Source organism: Sparus aurata, chromosome 8 (assembly GCF_900880675.1).
Source record: "Sparus aurata chromosome 8, fSpaAur1.1, whole genome shotgun sequence".
Taxonomy (NCBI): domain Eukaryota; kingdom Metazoa; phylum Chordata; class Actinopteri; order Spariformes; family Sparidae; genus Sparus; species Sparus aurata.
In genome coordinates, this window is record NC_044194.1 from 10,272,037 (window position 1) to 10,293,840 (window position 21,804).

General features: G+C 42.0%; 1 protein-coding gene across 5 annotated transcripts in view; it reads left to right on the forward strand.

The window, feature by feature from the left end:
• The first annotated feature begins 14,544 nt into the window (after window positions 1-14,544).
• The window catches only part of mef2aa (myocyte enhancer factor 2aa), a 73,864-nt gene continuing 66,604 nt past the window's right edge, over window positions 14,545-21,804 (forward strand). For 4 of the 5 annotated variants that reach the window (XM_030425279.1, XM_030425281.1, XM_030425276.1 and 1 more), the window contains exon 1: window positions 20,727-20,899. The gene's annotated coding sequence lies outside the window, so the exon portion shown is untranslated. Of the gene's footprint in view, window positions 14,825-20,726; window positions 20,900-21,804 lie in introns of those variants that run through there. The other variant, XM_030425277.1, reaches the window with a different exon arrangement.

Here is a 21,804-nt window from a genome sequence, read left to right on the forward strand (position 1 = left end):
GCTTTTCTGCCAAATGGCCGTGTTTCCATGGAGCCTGCTTGTGTTTACTGTGACGTGCCATGGCAGAGCCCTTTCTGGTACAGAGGGACTTAACACACAGCAGTGGAGGGTATTTCAGTCCCTGTTTGGAGTTTTGGGGCTTACTTCTCCAGCTCTCCCCTCTCCTCCCACCTGCTCTCCTTGCTGTTCCTTCGCTGGGTGCCTGTGTGGCTGCGTGCTGGCGCTCCTGGCCCTGTTCTTAGACAGACATGGCTAATTGAAAGGGAAGGCTGCTCTCTGCTGATCAGCTCTGACAGCAGTGTCTTGCCAGAGGTGGGTGTGCCACCCCATGCTGAGAGTTTTCACAGCAAAATAACAGTGCTGTCGTGAAAAACACAGACCGTGCCACGATTACCCGGGCAGCTTGCCAAAGGAGCCAGATGAATTTTGCGGACAGAAGAAAGAGGGGAAACCCACTTTGTCTGCTTTTACGACTTTAGGGAGGAGAGCCATGCCAGCGTTTGGTGAAAATCTAACAGACAGTGTCCCATTTCAGTCGGGGGTTAGAATAAAATGAAACCACATCGTTTTCTTTTCTTTTTTTTTCCTTTCTTTTTTAAAGAATGCAACAATTAATGATCATATCTGATCACAGATGTACAGTCTGTCATTTCGTGTTGCTTTCCAGCTTTAGAGAATAAAAGGAATTGTTCGCCCGAAACATTCAATATTCAGCAGTTAACAGCTCGCCCCCCCGCCTTGTCATCAAAACTCCACTTGAGTGGAACAAAAAAAATAAACACATACACCGGAAATTTCATCTGAGCTTATTAACTTTTGAGTGTTAACAGGTATAACAAGGTATGTGATACAATATGGCCCTTCATAACTGCCTGTATTTCAATTTACACTCACCGGCCACTTTATTAGGCATGCGGATCCAATGCAAAGAGCTCTGACATGAATTCTACATCTACGAAGCTCCTAATACTGACAGAAAAGTAATGGTACTACTCCATGCTTAACATTGAGGTTGTACTGTGTGATGGTGCATTATATCGAGAGACGTTCCTGACATACTGGCCCTCTCATGTGAGTTAATTGGGTGGACATAATATCAGAAACACCTCTCAGTGTAATGCAGTCCAGTTAATCACCGCCGCAAACTACAGCCTCAATAATCAAATTAACACCGCTCTGACGGCTTCAACAAAGGCAGAATTCATGGTGAACTTTCCCTTTAAGTCACAGTTTGATACCCTCCTCTATATCATTTTCATACATGCTTCAGGTTCCTGGATAAGCAGCACCTCTTTTAAACTTTCGTGTTGTGTCTCTTCCGCTCGCAGGTCCTCCCCACTGCCCATATCAGAGGTGTCATGATCCAGAGTGACTTGATGCACACGGACAGGCTGGGACCCCTCAGCGGGCCCGCAGTGGACAGCTGTGATTACTGCTGACAATAATTTATGGTCCCCTCTGATTGAAAACATGAGAGCTGGAGATAGAAAGGCTGGTGCGGAGTCAAGGCACCACCTTAAGATATAAAACTGAGGCCGCAGCTGCTGTCAGAAGCAGGACTCCTGCCAAGCTCTGCAGGCCTTCTGCCCATCCAGACAAACACAAGCTCTCGTTTTGCTTCTTATTTCTCTCTCCTTTATACTTTCCTTCCTCCCTTTCTTTGCCTCTTCCTCATTGTATTCTCTCACCATTTTCCATCTTTGCTCGCGCTTCTCGCTCTTCACATTTCGCTCTCTATTTTTTTTCCCAACTCTGCGCCGCATTCGACCTCAATGTCCGACACAATTCAGAGGCGCGCTGTTTGTAATGATTGTCTGAGATGAAAAAGGAACAAATACTTATCCGCCCCGGCTGATCAGGTGTCTCCACCAGTGAGCTTTTCCAGCCCTGAGATTACCACGCTAATCCTAACAATAGCAATGTGCAGCTGGTTTGAACAACTATCTGCACCATTGTTTATGTTGTCATCCCTGCTGGATCGCACTCACGAGGAGTAACCATTTGAGTGGATTTGCATTTACTATTTCAATGCCACATCCAGGGATGAAGAGCTCTTCCTCTTAAACAATGTATGTTCTGGGTATTATGTTCTATTTCTAAAAGAGGCCTTGAACTGAAGAGAAGAGGGGGGGAGGACAGAGCTCTTGTGGAAATGGAACTGAAATTAAACAATCCCCGGATTGAATTGAAAAAGATTGAAAGGGAATGAGATGGGATGAAAAGATCTGCTTTTAAAAAATGACGAATTCTCTCTTTAATAATTGGCATTGTATTAAATTCTAAAGCGTTTTTATACTCGGGCAAAGGTTTGTACTATGTTCGAATCCACTCACGTAACAATTGTAATGATTTCAGTTTAATATCATACAAATTGCATTGCTTTTTTTTTTTTCAACTTCACATAATTGGTGCCAAATGTGTTAAACACACCGAGTCTCTCCAGCGGTTCTGTTGGCTACCTGTAAAAATAGCACCTCAATCTACGGAGGGAATATGTTTCCTCTCAGGGCACAATGGCTCCCAGCAGCCTCGGAGTTATGTCAACAAGAGAGCGAACGGAATCCCCCCAAAATTCAAGGCGCACAACTTAGTCATCATTAAAAAACAAAACAAAAAAGAAGGGGGTCTTGACTACATGGTTAGACAAAAGACGAATATGTGTTCACTGCAAAGAGGTAATGACAAAAACAGTCCAGCATGTACTCGTCAATGCGTGTGTGCTGGGACACGCTCCAGCCTCCCACAGCCGTGACCAGGAGAGATAAACTACACTACAGATAAAAATAAATGAATGGGTGATGGAGAGAGAGAAATATATGCACGCTGTTTCCTCTATTAAGTTACGTTCGCTTCCAGTTTGCGGCTGTGTTGCGGATGAAATCATGGCAGCGACAGACACTGACATCAGATCACTGTAGACCGCGTTCCACCGTTAACTCTTATGAGAACTACCAGGGCGCAGATCTGCATTCAGCTGTACCAGTGCCTTACAACACCGCTGTTTTCCAGCTTAAACAATGTGTTGCTACGACTTGGCAACACTGAATGTGACCTGGTCTGACAGATCTCTGGAGATTGGGAGGGAAACCATATTAACCCATATGAACACGGGAAATGTCAACAGAAAGGAGCAGGGTTAAGAATCAACAGAAATGAAGCACCAGTGGAAGTTCAGGCAAAAAAAAGATGTATTCGTCATCAAAAGTCCCTGGAGCTCAAACTCACTGAGATAATTTTCATAAAGTGTCAATAACAACTTACTTTCTCAGCATTTTAATAATGTAATTCAGAAAAATGAAATTACTGGATGAGTTTGACTCATTCTTCCAGCACTGGCTCGTATATTGGGCCCATTGATGGTAACATAGAGATCTCTGTAATAAAGCTGCACTGATGAGTCCATTGATAGAATAATCAAGTGAAAGAAAACTAATTGGTGACTGATTTGAAAACCGTTTAATTGCTTCCTTCATTTTCAAACAAACATTTTTTTAAAAAGCATGTCGGTTCCAACTTGAGGAAGTCACTTTGGGACAAAAAGAATAAAATGTGATGAAGGTTTTTCATTTTATATAAGTCTAAATGATTAGTTGTGGAAATAATCAGCAGATAAATAAACAATAAAAATAATATTTAGTTGCAACGGTGCTCACTAATGATGTGACGCTGAATTTTAGTCTAATTATCCCAAAAGTATTCTCTACATTGGAAGATATAAGCCTACAAAAGCATACAATGAAGATACCTGATGTAAGATTGATGTATGATACTGTATTTGATGTAAATGTAATATATTTTTAGTACTTTTAATACAACTATTTTGTTTGGACATCATGCAAAAATGATTGTGAGACCAGGCTAGTTTCAAAGAGAGTACATATGATTTTTAAGTCATTTTTAAAGGCAGCTTACAAAATGTCTCCAAAAATGATTTTGTAATGTTATAAAACATTTTCCTGTGTTATTGAGACGTAAGCTCGACCGGAACGGCTGCTGATATGTAGGTTTTGTCCTCGTGCACCTGGTTAAAGGATCCAACTTTTCACCACTCTCTGCCTGAAGATTGCTTTCTGTCTTAATCTCACACGATGTGATTTTGTTCCAGAGACACCACAACCATTCATCACTTTGTCACCTCTCACAAGAGACTCACTGGTGTCTATTTATTCAATGGGGGGAAAAAAAGAGAATTCCTACTATACAGTATAAAGTACATACTGTAGCCCTGTAATGTGTATCATCGTAAGGGGAAAACCGAACGAAAACTTCACAGAGGGAGAAATTTGTGAATTTAGACCTGTCTACATGGTGAAGAATAACTTATTAATGATATTTAGAATATCCACTATACTATTAGAGGAACAAATGAAGATGCAGTAGAGTGAAGCCAGCATTATGGCAGAGTTGCAGTTTTTTTTTTTCTTCGTGGAGGTTGTTACCGGTTGCTTGATGTTTTTTAGCTCACAGGAGGCTGATACCATCAGACTTGCTATCTCTCTCTCTCTCTCTCTCTCTCATCTCCCTCTCTCCCCCGCCGCCTTTCCGCGCTCACATTCACTCCCTGCCACCTGCACACGCATACTCACATACGCACACATCGATGACATAAAAAGACTGCTTTCTGATGAATAAATTTGTATATTTTAGAACCTATCCCTGTTTCAGCAAGTATTCTCCAGAGGCCCTGCCTTCTTCTCTCCTGAGTTCCCCTGCAACCCAGTGGAGTCATTAGTCTGCTTGCTGTGTTGAACTCTTTAATCATCTGTGTGTTACATAAAAAGAGGACTATTCCTCAGTGACACACAACGGCATGCTCAGCTTGGCTGGGGCTTGCTTTGATGTGTATAGGCTGTTGTGTTGTGTCTGCACTATAGGCTTCTTCAGGCTCAGTTTTTCCATCCTCTGTGGAGGTGAGATAAGATGTCAGTCTTCCTCTTGTTGCAGTAGAGATGTGACTGCGAGTGTATAGTTTGCTACTAAATGGGAGCATAGGGGCCTTTGTAGACATACGTACTACCGCGGTGTAGTCCCAGGTTTGCTGCTGTGCCTGCGGCGCCTGGATCATGCTCATTGTTACCGTGTGATAGTGAACTATACTTGAATGGTTCTGATTCTGCAGCCCCTGTTTATAATTATTTGTCTTTAACGTGTTAGAAAGACGCGAACATGATGAAAATGACACAATTCTTCACAATGCGCACACACACACGCGCGCGCATGCTGCATCAGTGTTCCACAGGGACGGAGGCAGGCGCCTGCTGCCTTGGTATCAGGTTGCAGGTCTGTCAGACACAATGGTGAGGAGTTGCCCCGCGGCTCGGCCTGAGAGGGCAGAACAATGGAGCCGCAGTGCAGACGGAGCAGCAGAGGGCACGACGGGCCAATCTGTCAGCCTGGCAGAGCTGGCCGGGCTACTCCGGCCCCAGACCCTCTCCTCGCACACACAATGGAGAGTGGGGAGGTCAAGAGCACGAGGAAATGGAGGGGAATTCCCAGCATGCTATAATAAAATGGACTCCTCTATTTTGGTGGCTGAAGCAATAGGACACGGCTAGGCTACACCCAGGATACATCATAACTTTGAACGATTACAGTGAAGTCATTTCAGTGGGTCAGCATGCAGCTGGAGATAATCAATTTACGGGTCAGCGGTTCACTCTCTTGGACCTCTGCTCATTACTTTTGCATAAAAGTAAATGGCTCGTCCTGTCTGACAGCTGAAGTTGTACCGTGAGACCATTAGCACGCTCTCTTCACGGCGATCAGAATGTGTTACAGTAGAATCTGGTTATAAATGACGTTCTCAGACTCCTTTTTTTACTGGAATGATGTAAAGGACTTTCACATAGTTCAATATGTTGGGATGTAAAATTGAATCACATCAAGCCATGACATCCTATAAAGCTGAGAGCGTCTGATCTCCTACAGCACTTACAGGAAAGAAGCATATCACTTTCTGCTGCGAGTTTTATACAGCACTAGCCATAATATCTCCACTCTTCGCCTTTTATCTACCCAGCACATGTACACCGCCGTCGATCTGTTACGGCGGACTAGGCGTTTAGACAGGGCTGTGTGCAAGCTGAGGTCCTGAAGACGGCTGCCCTCACAGCGGTGACTAACGGGGGCTAGTGAAAGCCAGATTTTGTTAAAGCTCTTAACCCTCTGGGGTCGATTGACGCGCCGGCGCGTCAAAATCACGTGACTAATTTAAGATGACGTAGCAGCGAGAGGGAGCCTCTGTGCGTCTCTGTTCTGACTCTATATGTTAGAGCAACCTTCAAACTATATGCCAGTTTTTAAATCGTGTTGATAGGCCAAGTAAAACCGGAGTTACGATGTATTATGTACGCCACACTTTTTCGCTAATGTTGCTGTCACATTTGCTGCGCGTTTGGTGCAGGAAGAGACGGAAAAGAGATCGGGCTTTCCTCACGGACATGTCCGCAAGCAGGAAGTGCAAGCAAAAAAAAACATGTTCCTATTGGTGGAAAAAGGCACCACACCAGCCAATCACAAAATTACATGGCAAATCACGTGATTTGGTTGCTGAGGGCGGGGGGAAGATTTGGAAGGGACGGGGCGGAAAAGTGAAAGCAGCAGTGCCGGTCAGAGAGGCAGCGACAGAGATCGCGAGTTTTGAGAGTTGGGAGATTTGTGACATTTAGCGTGTTTGGAGTGCGTAGTTAGTGTGTTATGTAGTGTGTTTAGTGTGTAGTGGAGTCGTTTTTTTGTTTAATGAGTCAAAACAATGAGAAGATTACTGAATGTGGAGCAGACAGTACAGCTTTTCATTGAGCTGGAGGAGCTCAGGCAGACCTGAGCCTGAGGCGTTGCCTGCATTTAAATGTAAATAGTTACATATAACTTTGTAAATTTCAAAAACTTATGCACAGATTTAGCAAACAACTATTTATATTTGCATTATAAGTAATAAAAATGGTTCGTTGAGCATATTTGTGGTTTTCACAGTAAAAAAACTAACTTTTTCCTACTCGGATTTTATGTTTTTTTTGTGATTTTAGGTCCATTGTGTTAATACAGTATGTCAAAATGAAAAAATAACTGTACAGTCACACATGTGAGGTTGTGGTGAAAATAATGACACCAAACAAGGCAAGGTAAATTGTTTTTAAGGTGAAATATAATGGTAAAATCAAAAATAGTCAAAAACGGCCAATTATACCCCAGACCCCAGAGGGTTAATAAGGCACAGTGTGATATATAAGCCCGGAGGCGGCAAAGCTCTGTGTGCAAACACTTCAACAACTCGTGTGATAGGGCAATCTGTGTGTGGAACAGCGGACGGCCTAACATCTCTGTTATTTCACACACGACCCTATTTGGCCTCTGTGATATCCTTAATTTGGTCGCTGAATTTGATATAGCGCTGCAAATATTTGCTTAGGCACACACTAAGTCTGTTTGCCTGGTATGTTACGATAAACAAACCGCAATGGTGTACTGAATGTAATAAATGTTAAACAGTGCATGCAATTATATACTTCGCATATCTGGCCCTGCGCACTGAAAGCGCGCTTTGTGGGCCCGAGCCCTGTTTTGACAGATCGTTATTCCCCTTCCTGACCACCTAGGGTCACATTCAGAAATGAACTGTTTATGAGATGCCCAGGGTGGACGGCAAATTTAAGCCCATATTTCAGTGCGAAGAAAATATAGATTTTGACATGATATTTTGACAGTGTCAGGGAGCAGAGACGGCATTGAAATGCACAGAGAAAACGGGCACTAGCTCCTGCAGATCTTAGATGCTTAAGATAAGATTATGCAAAGTACAACTAGTCCGTTTCTTGCTTTGCTTTCTAGTTTGCCTTTTTCCAGATAATTTATGCTCCTCGGACTTCAACTTTTGAGCCACACATTGGTGCTTTGTCTACGCACTTGCCATAAACAAGTTTTATCTCCTTTGGCTTTTTTTCCATCTCTCTTGTTCTTGTAAAAAAAAGACTTTCCCTCCCGCCCGCGGTATCGTCTACAGTTCCTATTATGTCCATGAAAACACTCAATAAATTACAAGGGAGGTTCTTTGTGTCAGGCAAGCATTTGATAGACTTTTTGCTACAGGACAACGAACTGTGAGAATATCAAATCAACACACATCCAATTGTTTGTTTGGATTGGACGCACTTAAATGAGGTCTATTATGATTTGTCTTTTTTTTTTTTTTTTTTACCTTTCCTCCTTTCTATACCTTCTTCTGCATGTAAAGGATCTTGAAAGTTAAAAAGGTCAAGGTCGGTATCAACAGAAACTCCTCTCTCCCACTGCTCCTGAAACGCCTCGTTAGTAGTCTGGGCTTTAATTCCGTGACTTTGTGACATCACACTACGTCACAGTGTCAAGCATTTGCATAATTTGTGGCCAGCTGCTAGCAGGGGTGGTTCTGGGGGGGGCCAACTCTGAGTGTGGACCCCCCTGTGGCCCCCCTGACAGGGAGAATGCATTAATAATACAATGACCAATTTCTTGCAATGATTTTGTTCTGAAGGGAAAGGCAGAAATAAAGTGTCTCAGCAGTTTACTACCCAGTCAAAATTGCTGAAATTGTAAAAACTCCTTTGTCTGAATGAGGGATTTATCCTTTTTTCCGGGTTATGTGCCCCCTAACAAAAAAGCTGGCCCCAACCTGGCCCCCCTATTAAAACTGGTCTAGAACCGCCACTGGCTGCTAGTTTGGTACTTGAGAGTTCATGTAGCACAGCTGCTCTGTTGTTGTTGGTCATTTGGGGCAGAACATTTATTCAAGTACTCTACTTAAGTACTCCACTACATTTATTTGATAACCTTAGTTACTAGTTACTACTTACTATCAGTGAATAGGTAAAAAAAGAAAGCACTAAATATCAGATCCGATAATCGTTCGACCCGCAGTGTATAAATTACATGTAAATACATATATAATTTACTCAAAAATATATTATGAACCTGAAAATGAGCATGACAGGTCTCCTTTAAAGCTTTTTCCCCGAGGTCGAATGCACATTTTGAATTCAATGTACTGTAATTTGACAACAATTATGTTTTTGTTGATGTTCGGCTATAAGTATGAAAAAAAGACCTCTAATTTGATGCTACTGCTGGGATTAATTACCTCAAATTCAAGCTCAGCCTGGAAGGAGTGAGTGTGTGAGATCAGTAGAAAGTGGGGCATCGGCGGTCAGCTGTATTTGGATTATAAGTCACCGTGCTTTTAGCTGTGCTGCTCGCTGAATCAGCTGTTTCTCCGCAAGGATAGTGAATGATCTTAATCCTGTATATCTAGGTAACCTTCTTCCGAAGGGAGGACGAGCGCGAGAAGAGCGCAGACATTATAAAGACAAGACAAGAACATATTAATGCAGCTCATACATGAGTTTTAAATCTTTCAGCATACGTTTTCTTTTTCTTCAGTGGCTGCTACAGCTGCCACACTGTGAGGAGGAGAGTGAATAGGGGGTTTTAGTGTTGCAACTTTATATCCTTCTCTGTTCGGAGACATATACACCCTGCAGTTTCAGAAAAGCACCGCCAGTTTTCTCTTACTTCCTGATAGTTTTGAAGTAAGCTTTTCTCGGGATGGTGACAGCTCGCAGCGCTGGTGTGAAAGGAGGAGAAGACAAAGCGCTCTGTACTCCGAGGCTGTGTGTGATTAATGACAGAGGTGTGTGTTGCAGTGGGCACCCTCGGAGCAGCTACAGATCAGTCTTCCTGTAAGACAAATCTGACACTCACCAACCCACCCGCCCCACCTGCTACCCCCTCACCACCATCAAAACCCTCAGCTCCTCACAGCCAAGTGCGCCCAGCACGACATCGCACTCATAAATCATCCCAAACAAAGCATGTTTAATCTGTGACGCGCAGGCCTGACACGCAAATTTATTACCTGTTGTAGGGAAACTGCATGTGCCCCAGTGAGTCAAGCCTCTATTTACCTTTGAGAAACCAGTAAAATACTGGAAAGACAAAGTCTGCAACAAAGAAAGCTGATGATGGCAGAGCCTTTCATGCGGAATTCGGGGAGACAAAGCCCCGCTTTACCCGACCATCCCGCTGCCTTTTCATGGTGGATGACATGCTTGCACGACTTTCTCGACTGCACTTGCCAAAAAGATTTAGGGATTTTTCTCAAGCACATTTGTAAAACATGAATACCAAATTATCTCTTGTGGATTAGAGTTGGATAGCTGCTCTATGCCTGGTATGAGTCATAATGCTTAGTGAGAACTGGGCACCTACTACCTACAATTGTGCGATAGATAGGGTTGTTGTTTTTTTTTGGAGAAATCAAGCGTGCAGTGAAAGAGCATTGTGAGGGAATATGCATGTAATATTGTGCTCAGTGTTCAGAGACAGCAGCGATTCAGAAAAATGGGATCGCAAAACAAAAGTTAATATGAGGGGAGGAATGAGGGCCTACTGTACTTTATATTCCAAGCCTCATTAGGGTGCCACCTATCAGTTAAAAATGACTAATGTAGGAAAAAAAAAAAACTGCTTTCAGAGTGGTGAAGAACAGTCTTATCTAAACGCTGCCTTCAGGTAAACAGTCCCAATATATTCCGATATCTTTAGCGTTCTTGCTTTACAGCCTGACAAACTGAATTACAGTAGCATTAGCTTGATGTGGAATCGTGGCTCAAACGCCAAGAAGAAAAACTGGCTGAAAGGCAGAAATTAGAGCGGTCTCTCCCACACGCTCCCTTTGGCAGCCTCTCTTGATCCTGCACGTCTTCAACATGTCTTTACACTGTAAATGGTGGGAATGAGAAGTGATGGCACCTGCTGACTGGCTCCGGCAATGTCAGGAACTCACACGTACACACACACACACGTACACACACACACACACAACAAGGTTTTCTGCTTATGATGCAATCATCAAGTCAGAAAATCTGTGAAATTTATCCAACAGTGAAATGCAAAAAAGTACAAAATGATCGTTAAGCCTCACATCAGAAGTTGCATCCACCGAAAGCCGGAAAAGACTTATTAAATTAATTAAAATTAATTAATTAAAGCATCACAAATCTTTTTTTTTTTTTTTTCATTTTTAATACTTATTTTAAAAAAGGGAAGACATTAGACAGATTCTTCTTCCATTTAGCTTGCAAAAATGTACATTTGCAAGTACAAAAATTGCTAATATAATCCAGCAGTTTTGGACATTGTGAATCATTTGAGTCACTCCAGGTGATTAATGAAATAATACTCGAAATTAGGGACAAAATGAGTAATGGTAAGAGCAGTTTCATTCCTGACCTTGTTCAATTTTTAATGAGCTCAGTACAATGGAGACTACATTTTTTATAAATGGAGCTATAGGCTCATGTGAATATTAGAGATAATTAAAGAGCTTGTGTTATGATCTGGATCTCTGTACATCTGAAAAAAAAAAAATATCGAGGGGCCCCCATCAAGCAAAACAAGACAGGATGGGTGTTCGGGGGCTGCTCCACCTCGCAGTTGATAAGCATTTGGCAGTGCGATAAACAGAGAAGAATACTTTCAGCAACCCCAGAGACTGGTAATCTCAGGAGGGATCATCAGCTCATCATAAGGACCTTTGTATGGTGTCGTTCTGTGCCTCGGGTGGAGCACAGGCGCGTCACAAAACCTACTGCAGAGTGTCAAAAGTTGTGCAGATATAAACAAAAGACGAAAAAAAAAGACATCAGAGAACACCTGAGAAGTCGTTCCTGCCATTAAAACTGTACGACAAATACACTGCGACTGCATTGTCTCGATTTTTGCGAACGAACATTTGACTGCAGCTGACCATGAAAACCCAGCTGGACACCTCTCTACTGACCCACATTCACTGGAGTTCTCATAGCTCCGCGTTATCTGCTCCACTTTCCCCAGCGAACTGATACCATGAGGGCTTTCATTTCAAGTGTCATTCCTTCACATTAACAGTTGTGTGCTATTCTATGCTATTCGGAGCTGGCAGGCCTTGGTTACTTTTAATTACAGCGGGTAATGAGAGAAGAGATCCAGACTGTGAGACATGGGGGTATTTTTAGATCTTGATCTTGATTATCTAACACATCACCGCAGTCTCCCCTCAGATACCAGTTTGTTGGGGGAGTTTTTGTACCATCAATATGATTAAATCACAGCGGTTGGTGAGTTTAAGCGCTTTGAGATACATATTAAATTAATTCATTGATTTAAAAAAAAAAAAAAAGAAAGAAAAAAAAAGGCATGTGTGTTTTGGGGCCTTTACATGTGCAGCATTCGGAGGCACATGAACTACAACTCCCAGCAATCCAAACTAAACGTGGGATACAGAGGTGTGTTTGTGTGGGACAATAAGAGACACGTTACCAATGCCAAGAGGAAGTCTAAAAGTTAGATGTAACATCTAGTTAGCAGTTAATTAACATACTTCCTTCGCGTTTTAAAAAAGTTCTGTGCTCATGTGCCAACGTTAAAAACTATCCTTGTGCAGTTTAACACCACAGAGAAAGCACCACATGCCTGCGCACAAACACTTCCCTCCGCAATGCGGTGAGCTGTCACATCACAGTAATGGTGCAGCAAATCTACACTTTGCTGGAGTAGTGTTAATAAACCTCGGTAGATTCAGCGGGACGAAAAGCCTGATAGTCCGCCATTGTTCTTGTTGTCCTGCTATTCTTGAATGCCTATTGAAACTGAAAATGTAATACACGTGCAGAGAATTGTGTACCTCCAGTTCACTGATGCCAGTAGGGTTAGATTAAACTCTTGAGCCAGATTTCAAAAGTTTTTCAGTTGTATTGAGTTTTCAGGCCTCCAAAATGCTTTTTTTTTCATGTCAACGAACGGCCAAAATACAACATAAATTTACCGTTGCTAAAAACATTGTCCAGTCAACAGCTCCTAAATCTGTTGGGCAGCAAAGACAGTGACAGGTTAAACTGCCCTTTGCCATATGTGCAGTTTGATTGACATCAAACACAGTCCTGTCATGACAGCCCTCTGTTTTCCTCAAAACCACTGGATAAAATCAAGATTTAAAGTGTCTTTCCTGCAGTGGTTTGACTCTTAGAAAACTGTAGCCAATTAAATGTGAGACATCGTAATGTGTGGGACAAGGGATGCAAATGTGCAATCTCCCATAAAGCAGGAAACACGTTCACCCAAACACGTGCTTTTTGAACGTCTCACATGTGATTCGCGGATGATTTGCATTTGGATGCAATGTGGTTTCACATGTACAGCATTCAGAAGCGCATGCTGTTTTCCGGATGATTTATATGTAAAATTTGAATCTAAAAGTGAAAAAAAGCCACCGAACGTTATTCATGTCCAAATAACGTGAAGGATTCAAAGGCAAACGTGTTTTTCAGACACTTCACATGTGAAACTCCGACACATTTAAAAAGCCAATCACATACAGATGTGACATTTCACATATGAAAATGTTCACATGTGGACATTTGTTTTCATAGGTTGAAAAAGTAAATCCTGTTAACATGTTTTTTTCACATCTTCAAATGTGGGAAAAGTAATTTCACACGTGACATTTTCATGGAGGTTAGCAGTGTTGAAGCAATCTACTGTAGTGGTCCTTCTAGACTTTTACACTTCATCACAACTACTTGCACATTTGTATAATAAACCCGACTGGTGTTAATGTCAGGGGTAACACTGCAGAGTGTGCATGATAAGTATCTTTATATGTCAGAATTGTTATCTCAAAAGTCAGACAGAAACCGCAGTATGACATTTGTTGGCGGTGTTTGTCCCATGACTGGATGTGTGCAGCGAGGGCGGAGGAGGACCAGGGATTGGTGCGGGGTGCTGAGGGCTTTTCAGACAGGCTGTTTTAATGAGCCTCAGATAATTAAATGTTATTTCAGAGCTCCGTGGTCAGATTGCTGTCTTGTATGACTCAGTGATCTGTTTTTGCCTTTCTCATTTACAAAATAAACATCTCTTTCTTTCCCCTGCTATCACATTGTAGATCAAACTCGACTTATATAGCCTAATAAAGCTCGCTGCATGAGACGCGTGTTTTAGTCTCTTTTTTAATTGGAGAGAAAGAGTGTCTGGGTCTATTTGTGGTCTGGTGCAATGTTGGAAATGCCAGCTGTCGCGCATCAAAGCCTCGCTGGAACAAACCGTTATTTGGCATGTCGCTGCAACTTGTTGAAATGAAATCACTATTATTACTATGCCATACACAATAACACTTTGCCATTAATCTAAAAACTCATATGTACATCTGATGAATAAAGTCTTAAAAAGATGTTTGTTATCTAATCGACAAAAATATTGCACTGTAAAGAATTATAATAGTATAAACCAGACTACAGTAAAGACTCACTCATTTACTCACAGGCGTTTTCTCTAAAACTGTTGATTATGTTGTAAAAAAAATACTCTGTTGCACACTCTGCAGCGGTCTGTGAGAAGCAGAAAAGATCTGCAACACCTTCTGGAGTTATGACTGACAGCTGTGGCTGTGTCCTGGGAGCCCTGAGCCAAGCCCCACCACATAACACATGCCCGACATGTCTATGTCCATCTGGGGTCCTACCCTTCAAACCAGAGCACCCCTTTTCTCTCTGCCGGCAGAGAGACCCAGGGACAGGAGGGAAGAACCGGGTGTGAAGACGCCGGGCCTCTCAGGGCTCCGAGGGAAGTATCCAAAGCCAGCTGGTCTGGCTTTGAGGTAAATCAATGGGCAGAGTGAAACAGAGGCGGCAGAAAGCAGACGAAGAGTTGTAGACAGAAAGGAAAAGAAGAGATAAAGAAAGTCAAGATTTATAGCGGGGAAACGTGGAGATCGGAACAGTGGGTCCTGAGAAGGCGTTTGTGCAACAACAAACAGGTGAGACACAGGTGTGAGGAAAAAAGGTCTTGACTCTCAGTGCATGATGAAAACGTGATGCTAATTAATAGTGTTACCTCAAGATTGCAGGCCACTACTGTGAACAACGGGAGATGTTATCTTTTGTGTGATTATTTGAATTTGTTGAATTACTATATAGCTCCAATTTCCACCAGCATACATAGTATCTATTATCCTGCCTGTTACATTGTATTCAGGTGAAACAACACAAGCTCATGTAAATCACTACCGAGGCTGCACTTTTGCTAACAACACCGTTTTTTTGTTGCTGGCATCAGTTCGGGCGGAGGGGAGGGGTGCATGTCGACTCAAAAGTGCTGCTAAAGGAGATGCTGAGAGCAGTTTGGATCCACACTGTTGTCAGTTGGCATCAGGCTGAACTCGCTAAGAAGCGCTGCACAGCAGAAACTTTACTGACTGAAAACACTCCAAGAAAACAGCTGGGGACTGTTTCTGTCTAATTCTTGTTTGTCACGACTATTGTTACTGTCGAGTGCAGACGAGAGGGGAGAGTGACAACCACAGTCAGTAGTTTTGTCAGTTGTTTTCATGCTGCATCTCTTTTTATCATAATGCAAAAAAAAAAAAAAAAATGTCTGAAAGGCTTGTGGAGTGAATAGTTTCAAGAGATGGAAAACAAATTCCGCTTACTTGTTGGAATACAACACTCACATTATGTTGCAGCAGTATTAATATTATAGCAGATATCTTGATCGGCAGCTATATTGAATATTTGATCGAGCGCTGAGTCACTGGAAAGCCAACTCTAACCAAGTATCACAGAGAGCTGACACTGATCATTAAGATGAATGTAACAATGCATGAGGGTCTGAAGAGAAGTTGATGTCCCTCTAGATTGTTTGGAAATTAGTGTTTCTGTGATACAAAGTTAATTTAGTAACACTTAATGAATAGTAAATGGTTAATTGAACAAAAAAAAAGCTTCGTGAAACATTTATAAGGTTTAAAAACATTAGTTGCCACTTTATAAAGGCCATCCAAACAGTGTTTATAGATAAACTTTACAGTATCAATCAAACATTTACGATTAAAACATCAGTTGCAATTTTACAATAAACAAATGCTTAAAGTTCCTATTTGTAAGAAAAGTTTATACTCACAAATAAACTTTTCTTGCGAATAGGACTCGTCTTATAAAGCATCTCATCATTAGTTTACAGTAAACTACAGGAACTAAAGTTTACCTAACAAAAAAGTTACAATATACGAATGATGGTTATGATGAGGTGATCATTTTGAAGCTCCTTCGAGTTCCACATATTTCTGCTTTTGTCGTGGAATGCAATTTGAGACGCCCACATAACAAAGGAAATGTATTTGGCATTATTGTGTTCCAGTATAATTGCCATATTGAGTACAGATTCAAAATGTGCCTCTATATTCTCAATGGAAATCTGCCAAACACTCTGAATACAGCCATAATTATCAATTCTGAATATTGGAAAGCAACTAACTTTCCCATCGACACACGCACCTCTATAGTGCCCACAAAGGCCGGGCTCCTCACATTCTGATTACAGAAAAAATAACCTAGATGCTATTGTGATTAACACACCGTACTAGCCTGGTCATATTTACCTTTTAATAGAAATCAAAATTTTAGGCCCTTGATGCGTCAGTTTTTCCCCATGGTATCAAACATGGTATCGGGTAGCGATTTTTTTCATGGCATTGTTGATTTTTGTAAATATACGGCTGATGCCAGCAACACGCTTCAATCAAGTTGGAACTGGGGCAACACAAAAGACGGTGAGAGCTGTGGAAGGCTCCAGAAACACGTGTTTGGTACATTCCACAGGTAAACAAGTTCATCGGAAACAGCTGATAGTGTGATGACGGGGAGAGGGTCACCACTTTGTCAAACACATGATTGTATAAAAGATATGATAACATTAGCTCGGCAACGATTCTGTTCGATCAACGTTTCAATGAGCGTCCCAACTTTTTTTGGAATCAGGTTTGTAGTCTGCATTGTTACTGCTCTGCGAAAAAACCTGACAGGCTGAATTTCTGGTTTCTTGCACACAGTAAAGAAAAAGTGGACGGAGGCTCAAGCAAAGCAAACTGCAGGAAGAGCCAGCCCACATCGCCGTAAAGTACGACCTTGTTTAACCTGAACCGGCACCGGGCCAAGAGCCGAGAGCAGGATCATGCAGACTAAATTTGATCAACTTCAAGCAATTATTTCAATTGTATATGTGACACAATAAGTTATGTGACTACTGTGACTTTAACATATACACATTGAGGTGTGGCTGCTAATGCAGGAAATGTGTTGTATAGGCTTTAAAAGCCATCAAGGACAAATTGTGGCTTCTTGGCCCGGAGCCCTGAGGAAACAGGAGGGATGAGGAGGACTAGACACGGCCTTTTCCTCTGGGACTGGGACTAACTGTTGAAAAAGGGCTGCACAATACACGAGGGACCAGGCTATACTAGACTAATACAAATGAGCTACATACGGCAGCAGCCATACTTTGTGCAAACCCTCTCCTTCATTAATGAATAAAACAGGATGCAATTAGAGGAGGATGTCTAAATAATAACACATTGTGTTACCATTCAGCCTGGATCGGATGGTGCCGTAAAATCGCTGATTAGCAGGCTGCTTTGACTGCTTTTTTTCCACAACAAGGGAAGAGATGTGAGAACATTCAGAACTTAGTCTGGCAACTCTTTGCAGCTTAACCTTTCAAATGACACTTGGAGCAATCAGCGATGTGTCTATGAAGTCCTGTGACCTAAATGATGAAGTCTTACCAAACTGAAGCAGTCATTCGAAGCAACATGACATTCCCTCATGAGATAATGAGAAGCCTAAAGTGTGAATCTCGTGTGCAGCTCTTAGGACTCTTTTAAACCCAGTATGTTAGGTAAACTCAGGATTCAAGTTGTGGCGTAAGAAGAGGATCCCAATGTAAAGACACAAGTTGTGAGTGAGGCTATGAGTCACTGTTTTAATGACTTTCAACTTGATTTTACAGAAAATACTTGGAAGTTGTGGACTTGGGACTTGAATGACTTCTCTTTGTTTATTTTATGTTCTCATTGAGTTTTTTTGTTGTTTTTAGTCCAGCTGTCGTTATTTCACTATTTACAAGCGATGGGGAGGGAATAGCTTTGGACTGAGAAAAAAAAAATCAAGATGTCAATACACTTTTATAAAGATATGCATGCATTTATTTCACTGAATAACAACAATGGTACAAATTCAAGTCATTGTCACTTTAACCCTCTAACAGGTTAGATCATCTACCAATATCATTATTGTAAAGACATGTACTATTATCGTGTCTCATCTCTTTACAGACAGCATATTGGGGGGATTTGCCATAACTAAGGACTTAACTTGACATAATGTGGTCCTTGACTTGACTTTGACTCAAAATGACTTGGGACTTGCTTGACACTTGCACCAAATGACTCGAGTCACGTGTCTGTTCTGAAGTAAAAATCCTGCATTTAGATTTTTACTTAAATTGTCAAAAGGCAACCTTTCTGCTTTAAGTGATCAATCTGAAGTGAATACTGACTGCACAGTGTAATGGCTGTATGTTTGTATGGTATAATGACACCATTTTTGGTTTTAGTGGTTCCCTATAAACCTCACTTTCACTATGCTAATTGCTGTGCGCACACAAATGAAGGCTGCATTATGGCACAAAGGAAGCACATCTGCTGTTGCACAACCAAAACATGAAGAGATACTGTTAACCCTGGTTGCAATCCCTCTGTAACGGTGGAACAACTGGAATAACTGCGGAGACTCTACACTGCAAACAAAAATGAACCCCTGGGAGCAAAGGTAAAGAAGGTGAAGAAGGAGAGTGACAGAAACTGACTTAAAACAAGAGTGAATGGACAGCATTGTCTTGATGGAGAGCACTGGTGTAGTGTCAGAGAATGTTCCCTTGTTAATGTGTTTTTTTGCTTTGGACAGTAGCCAGGTTGCTAATTGTAGCTTTGTTGCTGACAGTAGCCTTGTTGCTAACAGTAGCCTTGTTGCTAACGTTGTCTGTTTGCAACAGTGGCATCAGTAATACCTAAAGGAAACACTAGGAGGGGGAAAGGTTAAAAACCTGTCGATTCCCACGATAAGTAAACATAAGAATTATCAGCTATAGAGTTGTGTAGTTTGTAATCCTAAAACACGAAAATGGGTTAGAGTTTTTGCACATTCGGTTCCCGCATAAAAAACTCTGAGTTTTTCTAATTGGTTTATGGTTAAGTGCCTGAATTAAAATCTGTTGTTACCACAGGCTTAAGATATTTAAAGGTTTTGTTGTACAACATAAAATACATGATTACATTTCCCATAATTTAAATAGTAAGTGCTAACATGCGGTAAAAACAGCAGAGTGGAAGTACAAGTGGAACACCCGAACATGGAGACTCATGTACTCTCAATTCCGTGAATTTAGCACAGAGCAGACAGGAAGTCAAGCGCCAAAATAACAAACAACATCTGATTACTTTTCAAAATAAAACACTCCGTGTTGACACCAGCACACAAATCTCAAAAAAAGAGACAAACACAAGCTCTTCTGCTAATCCTTAGGTCGGAAACACTTCGTGTTGTTGTTTTTAATAACACAGACCTATATCTGCGGTCGCGAGTGATCATGTGATTATTGCGGGAACTCCTCGGCCTGGCAACATAGCTGTCTAACGTACTGCGTGTGGCGGACTCAAAACGCAACCGGTGGGGATTGCCGGACGGCGTAGCAAAACCGGATCGGAGCCATAACGCAGCGGACACGTATCTAGTGGAAATTAAGGGTTAGTGGTGGTGACGTTTAAGTCATGTGACTGCAATGCACTGTTTACAGAGAAATGACCTTTTTACTTCTGGCTATTTAAAACTCTGTACGAAACGACCCGTTAGCAAACATCCCTTTGTTGTTAAAATAAGTGAAGTTCGTGTAAAATCTTAAAATTGAGACTTTATGTACATTGGCCTGTGCAAAGTCTAAATCTGCAGTAACTATAGCTGTCAAATAAAAGTAGAAAACATGGAAAATACTTGAGAAAACTTGAGTGAATCTGCTTACTTTCCAACTCTGTATGCTAGCCCTGTGTGAGGTAGCTAGCTCTGATAACTGAGTTAAAGCTTTAAACTGCTACATTTCCTCATGACAGGCTCCCATGTGCGTGTGGTTACTCTCTCTAAACATGGCCACACGTTCATCCCGTTCACACTGAACACACGGCTGACACAGTAGATGATAATTGTGCTGAATTTGCTGTCGCACCTGCTTCAAGACGCCGGTGTACGCCGGTGTAACACAAAAACAACACACACACACAGAGCCCGTCAGGTCCAGCAGGCACCACACCTCCTCTGATCCTGCTCATACACGTGACGGGCTCAGACAAGAGTCACGCAGGCCCCGCCCCTTTCCCTCCGCTCTAATTGGCCGCTCGTCAGACGCTGCGGCTCCTCATTGGCTGCGGGGAGGTGTCCTTTACAGCGAATTCCATCGCTGTTGTCTTAGAGATGTGACGTCAAATGCGTCTAATGTGATGAGGGAGGGAAAGTAGATTTGCAGATTGTGGTGACTTTTATTTTGGTAGTTGATTTTTATTTATTTTTTTTACTTCATCTGTAGTTTCCTTAAGTTTGATCTGTTTTGACAACGAATATATTAAAACATAAATGAATACATAAATATAATCAGTATAGTATGTTACATGTCGATGGGTTCTTTCCCACACTGTACGTGTCACACTCACACAATCAACCGAGACCTTTACTTTTTTTGGTTCTTATGTTTTGGAGGAGGTGTGTGTGTTAATGTGTGTGTGTGCGTGAGAGAGAGAGAGAGAGAGAGAGAGAGAGAGAGAGAGAGAGAGAGGCAGCTCGTCAGAGGAGGGGAGGAGTCTCTCACTGACAAGAGGGAGACTGGCTTTTTCTGAGTTTGTCAGCTCCCCCTAAAATAGCAGTCAGCGCGTAAATGTGCACCGAAATTACGTTTATCCACTGGAGCCACCGATATAGAGTGTCTATACACGGCGACTGACTCGGGAGTGAAGGTGAGTAACGGAAATAGAAACAATGTTTGAAGGAGTGTTGGCGGCGGCGGCGGCAGCAGTGGCTCCCAGTTGAGAGAGTGAGAGGAGAAAGAAGGCGCAAGAGGGAGACGTAGAGTGGATTTGGGGAGACAGAGATATGACTGTGTATATATATATCTCCTTATCTCTCCGGCTTATCTTTCTCCGGGGGGTTAAGAGCCCCGAATCGGAGACAGGGGGGAGTGTGGAAGCCGTGTAGTGTCAGTCGTGTGACGGTATCGGCGAGGGTTTTGTCTTGGGGCGCAGCGGTGAGACGCGCGCTGTTGATATCAAGGCAATCGCGAGTAACTTTTTTCTTTTTTTTTTTTTTCTTTTAGAGGAGTCATTTTCTAGCAGCAGTAACTTCTCTCCATGTCCCAATGTGTGTCTATCTATCTATTTATCTATCTTGTGAGTAACGAGTCGTTAAAACTCCCTCGCGGTGAGTTAAATCGTGGGATCCGAAGTGTCAAACGGGCGCATCGTTCGGCCAAAATAGTAATCAATGTGTGCGTAATAACACTGTTGAGCCATCTCAACAACAGCAGCCAAACAGTTCACACAGCGACTAACTTCTTAAAAATAAGGCAAAAAAGAAAACTCCTCAACTTATATCAACTTAGATTATTATTTAATTTATTCTGAGTTTTTTTTTTTTTTTTTTTTTGTACATCGGTTGCCAGGTTTTAATATCTGGCTTGACATTTGTGGCACCGAAATCTAGATGGTGCTGGTCAGCCCCAGCGCATGACATCACCTCCCTGTGCTTACTGCCATACATGTTGTCACCAGTGTTGTTCTGTGTAACTACAACTGTACTGTAATTTGTTTGACAAGAGGAGACTTGTGGCTGCATGACATCAATAAGCACATTTAGATTTTTAAAA